Source organism: Pteropus alecto, unplaced genomic scaffold, assembly GCF_000325575.1.
Source record: "Pteropus alecto unplaced genomic scaffold, ASM32557v1 scaffold11, whole genome shotgun sequence".
NCBI lineage: Eukaryota > Metazoa > Chordata > Mammalia > Chiroptera > Pteropodidae > Pteropus > Pteropus alecto.
The window spans coordinates 5,726,753-5,733,866 of NW_006431956.1; the positions used below are offsets into that span (position 1 = coordinate 5,726,753).

General features: G+C 41.2%; 1 pseudogene; it reads left to right on the forward strand.

The window, feature by feature from the left end:
• Positions 1–4,949: 4,949 nt before the first annotated feature.
• Positions 4,950–5,068, forward strand: LOC112475690 (annotated as a pseudogene).
• The last annotated feature ends 2,046 nt before the right edge of the window (positions 5,069–7,114 follow it).

Consider the following 7,114-nt stretch of genomic DNA (forward strand, 5'->3'; position numbering starts at 1 on the left):
TCACCCCAAAAGAAACCCTGTACCCCCCACTCAGCCCCAGCTCCGGGCAGCCACCCCTCTACTTGTTGCCCCATGTTTCCTCCTCCTCCTGGGACGCCCACTAGGTGTAGTTGGCCAGCTCGGGGTGTCCTACCGTCCTCGTAGGCCCTGTTCATTTTTCTTCTTCCTTTTTTGTTTCTCAGACTGGATCATCTCAATTGCCCTATCTTTAACTCCACTGATTATTTATTCTGCTGATTCTCATCTGCCATCGACCCCTCTAGTGAATTTTTTATTTGTTATTGTGCTTGCCGACTCCAGAATTTCCATTTGGTTCCTTTTGATAATTTCTGTCTCTTATTGAAAATCTATTTGGCAAGAGATCACTGTCATGGATTCTGTTTGTTCACTGTTTATATACTTTAGCATTACTAAAGAGAAGCTTCAGAATTTCCTCTGGACCGTCCCTGCCATCATTAGCCCTGTGGATCAGGGACCAGTGTGGGCCTCTGCTGGATGCCAAGAATGTCTATTCCAGCTACATACTCAGGAGCTGGAGCAGTAACCACAGAACAGGCTCAGGGACCGCGAGACCTACTGCACGATGGACTCGGGCGGGAACACCATTTACCGCTGACCACTGGCCAGGGTTAGCCCAGCACCGTCACCCAGTCCCAGAAGGTGGTAGAATTTCCCTTTGTCCCACTGTTTAAGCTGGTGAACACCCATGGGTCCCTGGTAGAAGACTAGGAAGATGTACAGCACTGTGTAATGTCAGCACAAAGTCTCTTCAGGGGTTCCTGGTCTCCCCTGAAATCAAGGAGCTCTACGAACATCTCAGTGCTTGGTGTCAATTGAAGGGCTCTGACTTCTCCATAAGTGGAGACTCAAGCCAGACCTCTGATTGCCATATACAGACACACAGACATAGACACACCATACACACAGTGGGAGGCCCATCCGTGTTTTGATCCTGGGAACTCCGTGATCGAGCATTTGGATGGCCTTGGTACTTACATTTTCCATTATGAAATACCCACTTTGTCTCTGGAAGGTGAGCGCCACTACGTGACATTTGTACCCTAAGTCCCCATTCCACAATGAAATCAGGGACCCACCTCAGTGGCATTATCCCCCACACTCATCCCCGACCTTCAGAGGAAGGCCACCTCCACGTTCAAGGATGGTGACAACCATTTCTTTTTTTTCTTTGTTTCCAGCTTTATTGATATATAATTGACACTGAACATTGTTTAAGGCGTACACTGTTTCGATTTCATATGCTTATATATTCAGAATGATCACCACCACAGCATGGCTAACACCTCCATCACCTCCCGTGAATATCATTACTTTTTTGAGATGAGAACACTTAAGATTTACTCTCATAATGGTTTTTACACATAACATAGTGTTAACTATAATCGTGCCATAATCAGACCCCCGAACTCATTCATCTTCCAGCCGGACATGTGTGAGCTTTGACGGACACCTCCCCATCTTCCCCATTCCCCAGCCCCGGCAACCACCATTTGAGACTCTGTTTCTGTGAGTGCGACTTTTTTAGGTGCCATGTGTGAGTAATACGTGTAGTATCTGTTTCTATCTGAATTAGCTCACTTAGCATAAGGCCCTCAAGGTTCATCCGTGTTGTCTCAAATGAGGGGAGGTCCTTCTTCTTTATGGCTAAATAATATGACATTGCATGTGTGCGTGTCTGCGTGCGTGTGTGCCTGTATGCGTGTGCATCATCTTTGTCTGTGATGTGTCAGTGGACACTTAGGTTGTTTCCATGTCCTGGCTGTTAGGAATAATGTACAGCGAACATGGGGGTGCATATATCTTTTGGAGAGTTTGATTTTGTTTCCTTTAGATAAATACCCAGTAATGGAACTTACAGATCGTATGGCAGTTCTATTTTTCCTTTTTGAGGAGCCTTCATACCGTTTTCCACAGCGGCTGCACCAGTTTGCGTTCCTGCCAACAGCGCGCAAGGGCTCCCTTTCCCACGTCCTCCCCAGCACGGTCTCTCCTGTCTTTTCGATGATGGCCTTTCTGACAGGTGTGAGGCGGTGTCTCATTGTGCTTTTGATTCGTGTTTACCCCGATGACGAGTGATGTTGAGCTGCTTTTCTTTCCTATACCTGTTGGTCATCTGTCTGTCTTCTTTGGACCATGTTTAATCGGATACTCCGCCCATTTTTAAACTGAATTGTTTGGCTTTTTGATACGGAGTTATATGAGTCTTTTATATATTTTGGATATTAATCCCGAATCAGATGTATGATTTGTAAATATTTTCTCCCATTCCATAGGTAGCCTTTTCATTTGGTCGGTTTCCTTGGCTGCACAGAAGCTCTGATTCAATGTAGTCTCTTTTGTTTACTTTTGCTTTTGGTATCAGATTTAAAAACTCATTGCCAAGACTGATGTTAAGGAGTTCCCCCTTATGTTTTTTCTTCTTTTTTCTTTCTTTTTTAATTTTTTTAGCAGTTTCTTGGTTTCAGATCTTGCATTGAAATCTTTAATCCATTCTGGGCTGACTTTATGTATGGTAGAAGACAGTAGTTGAGTTTCATTCTTTTGCATGCGGCTGTCCAGTTTTTCCACCATTTATTGAAGAGACTGTCCTTTCCCATTGTATTTTCTTGTCTCCTTGTCGTAAATTATTTCGCCTTAAATGTGCAGGTTTATTTCTGGGCTCTCCATTCTGTTCCATTGATCTATGTTTTTAATGATAGTACTATACTGTTTTGATTACTATAGCTTTGTAAATTAGTTTGAAATTAGAGTGCATAATGGCTCTGGCTTTGTTCTTCTTGCTCAAGATTACTTTTGAAATTTAGGGTCTTTTATGATTCCATACAAATTTTAGGATCGTTTGTTCTATTTCTGTGAAAAATGCCATTGGAATTTTGATGAGAACTGCATTGAATCCGTAGATTGCTTTGGGCAATATGGACATTTAAGCAATATTCTTTCAATCCATCAGCATGAAATATCCTTCCATTTGTTTGTATCTTCAGTTATTTTCATCAATGTCTTATAGTTTTCAGCAAACAGATCTTTCACCTCCTTGGTTGAACTTATTCCTAGGTATTTTATGCTTTTAATGCAAATGTAAATGGGATCATTTTCTTAATTTCTATTTCTGATAGTTTATGTTTAGTAATACAAACACAACTGATTTTCCTATATCGATTTCGTATCCTGCAACTTTACTGAATTTGTTGGTTCTAACATTTTTTTGGGGGGGTGGGGTGCAGTCTTTAGCATTTTCTGTATATAATATCATGTCATCTACAAATAGAGATAGTTTTACATATCTCTTTCCGATCTGGATACCTTTCATTTCTTTTTATGGCCTAATTGCCATGGCGAGGACTTCCCGTACTCTGTTGAACACAAGTATCTTGAGAGTAGGCATCTCTGTCTCTTTTGTGATTTTAAAGGAAAAGCTGTCAGTTCTTCACCGTTGAATATGATGTTAGCTGTGGGCTTGTCACATATGGCCTTTCCTATGTTGAGGTATCTTCCCTCTATCCCCGCTCGTTGAGAGTTTTGATCATGAATGAATGTTGAATTTTGTCAAATGCTTTTTCTGCATCTACTGAGATGATCAGATAATCGTATGATTTTTATCCTGTATTTTGTTAATGTGGTATATCCCATTGATTGATTTGTGGATGTTGAGCATCTTTGCATCCCCAGAATAAATCCCACTTGATCATGGTATGTAATCTTTTAATGCATTGAGTTCAGTTTGTTTTTAATGTAATAGTCAGTTTTACTATAATATTGTTTTAAAATTTTGCTGAACATTTTTGCAAGTTTTCATCAAAGATATGGCTTATAATTTTCTGAGTGTGTCCCTTGTCTGGTTTAGTTATCAGAGTAATGCTGGCCTCACAAAATGAATTTAGAAGTGTTCCTTCCCTTTTTATTTTTTTTGGAAGTGTTTGAGAATGATTGGTATTAATTCTATTTAAATATTTGGTAGAATTCACCAGTGAAGCCATCTGGTCCTGGACTTTTGTGTGTTAGAAGGTATTTTTATTACTGATTCAGGCTTCTTGTATAATTCTCTTCTGATTTCTCTATTTCTTCATGATTTAGTCTTTACAGTTTTTTATGTCTAGGAATTTATCCATTTCTTCTAGGTTGTCTAACTTGTTGGCATCTATTTGTTCATGGTGGTCTCTTGTGATTCTTTGTCTTTGTATGGTATCAACTGTAATGTCTTGAATCTTCTATCATTAGTCTATTTTGTTTATCTTTTCAAAAAACAGTTCTTAGTTTTGTTGATCTTTATTTCACTTATTTCTGCTTTGACTTTTGCTATTTTTTTTCTGCTAACTTTGGGTTTTGTTCTTTTTTTAGTTCCTTAAAGTGTAACGGTACGTTGTTTGAGACGTTTCTTGTTTCTTAATGCAGGTGTGTATCACTATGAAATTCCCTCTTAGAACTGCTTTCGTTTCAGCCCCGTAGTTTTGGTACGTCGTGTTTCCGTTGTCATCTGTCTCAAGGTATTTTTTGATTTCCCTTATTCTCATTTGATCCATTGGTTGTTCAGTAACATGTCGTTTAATCTCTACCTAGGTGTGACTTTCCCAGTTTTCTTTTCGTGACCGATTCCTAGTTTCATAACATTGTGGTCAGAATGATGCTTGATGTAACTTCAGTGTTCTTAAATTTACTCAGACTTGTTTTGTGGCCTCACATATGGTCTGTTCTGGAGAATGTTTGATATGCACTTTGGTGTATATTTTGCTGCTCTTGATGCAGTGTCTTGTCAGTGTGTTAAGTCTGTTTCGTCTAATGTGTTAAAACTTAAGTCCACTTTCCTTATTGGTTTTCTCCCTGGGAGACCTATCCATTGATGACAGTGGGGTATTAAAGGCCCCTACTATTTTTGCATTGCTGTTTCTCCCTTCGGTTCTGTTAATATTTGTTTTATATAATTAGGTGCTGTCTATGGCCATGCCACCCTGAACACGCCCAATCTCGTCTCATCTCAGAAGCTAAGCAGGGTGGGGCCTGGTTAGCACTTGGATGGGAGACCATCTAGGAAGACCAGGTGCTGTACGCTTTAAAAATATATATGTATATATAATTAGGTGCTCCTACTTAGGGTACATAAATATTTATAAATGTGATATCCTCTCATATTGACTCCTTTATTATTATATAATGATATTCTTTCTTATTTAGTCTTAAAGGCTATTTTGTCCGATAGAAGTTTATCTACCCCTGATCTCTCTTGGTTTCTATTTAATGGGACATCTGTTTCCGCCCCTTCACGTTCAGTCTGTGTGTGTCCTTGAAGATGGAGTAAGGCAGCATCCACGTGAACCTTGTTTTTTAATCCATTCAACCCCGCTGTGTCTTGATTGGAGAAGTTAGCCCATTTGTAATTAAACATTGATGGGCATGGACTTACTGCCATGTTGTTCACTGTTTTCTGGCTGTTTTGTAATTCCTCTGTTCCTTTTTGTCTTGTTCTCTGTTTCGGTCTGATGATTTCTCTGGAATGGTGTGCTTAGATTCTCTTCTTTTTATCTTTTGTATGTCTACTAGAGGATTTTGCTTTGTGATGACCGTGAGGTTTACATAAAACACCTTAAAGTTGGAACAGTCTGTTTTACGCTGATAACCAGTTAATTTGAACACATTCTAAAGCTACACCTTTCTACTCTTCCCCCTACATTTTATGTTTTCAGTGTCACAATTTACATCTTTTTATTTTGTGTATCCATTAAATTATCGTATAGTTATTTTTACTACTTTTTTAACCTCCATACTAGCTTTATATGTGATTAACCTACACAATTACATTAAATTATTCTGGTTTTAACTCTATAGTTACCTTTGTCAGCGAGGCTTCGCTTTGATTAGTAACTTTTTTTTTTTCTTTTACAGCTTAAGTCCCTTTAACATTTTTCATAAGGCCAGTGTAGTGTGCTGAATTCTGTTTGCTTTTGCTTGTCTGGAAAACTCCTCTCTCCTTCCATTCAGAAGGACAACTTAAATGGAACTGATTGTGCATCCTGCAACGTCACGAAATTTATGTATTCTGGTTTTTTTTGGAGTCTTTATGGTTTTACGTATGTAACACGTTCTTCGGTTTTGAAAACCAGCTCTGCGGTGGTCTCGATGGGCAGCTTGGTTCCGTCAGTGCTGTGAGCACCCCAGGCAGCACCCCAGACAGAGCCTGCGGGTGTCTGTCTCGAAATCTGCCGCTAGCCCGGTGCGAGAGAGCTCCCTGTACGTCGCAAGTCGTTTTTCTCTCGCTGCTTTAAGATCCGCCTCTCGCCTTTAACGTTGGTCATTTAATTACGACATGCCTCAGGGTGGGTCTCTTCACACGCATCTTCATCTTCGTTGGGAATCTGAGCTTCCTGGATCGGAATGTCTGTTTCTTTCTCTCAAGGTAGGGAAGGTTCAGCCCCTGTTCCCTTGCGTTAGCCCTGGGCCCCTTCTCGGTCCTCCTTCTGGACCCCTGTGCACGTGCCAGACGACCCTTAGCTGTCTTCACTCTTTTGCTCCCGTGCTCGGATGAGTTCTGCTGCCCTGTCGAGTGCACTGACCGTTTCTTGCGATTGGTGCGGTCTGTCGTCGGAGCTCTGTATTGCATTTGTCAGTTCAGTTCTTGTATTTTCAGCCCCGTGGTCTGCTCGGTACTTTTTTACATTTTCTGTCTGTGCCGAAGTTCTCCCTTCGTTCACGCACCGCCATCCTGGCCTCGGTGAGCATCTTTAGGTCCGTTATTTTGAGGTTTCAGGTGACTCACATTTCTTTCATTAAGATCCGTTTCTGGAGTTTCATCTTGTTTGTTTAAAACATACCCTTATGTTTCTCCATTTTCCTTGACTCTCTGCCAGTTTCCGTGCGTTAAATAAAACAGCCACCTCGTCCAGTCCTGACTGTGATGTCGTGTGGGAGACAAGCCTCACCTGTCAGCCCCGCCCGCTCCTGGTTGGCTCTTTAACCTTGGCGATTGCCCAAGCCATCTACTTGGTTCCTAGTGGCTCCCAGTAGTTGAGGGTGTGTCAATGTCCCAAAGTGGAGGGTCGCCGTCACCAGCTACAGGCAGGCAGGTCGGAAGCCACACCTCAGGCCCCAGCTGGGAAAGCAC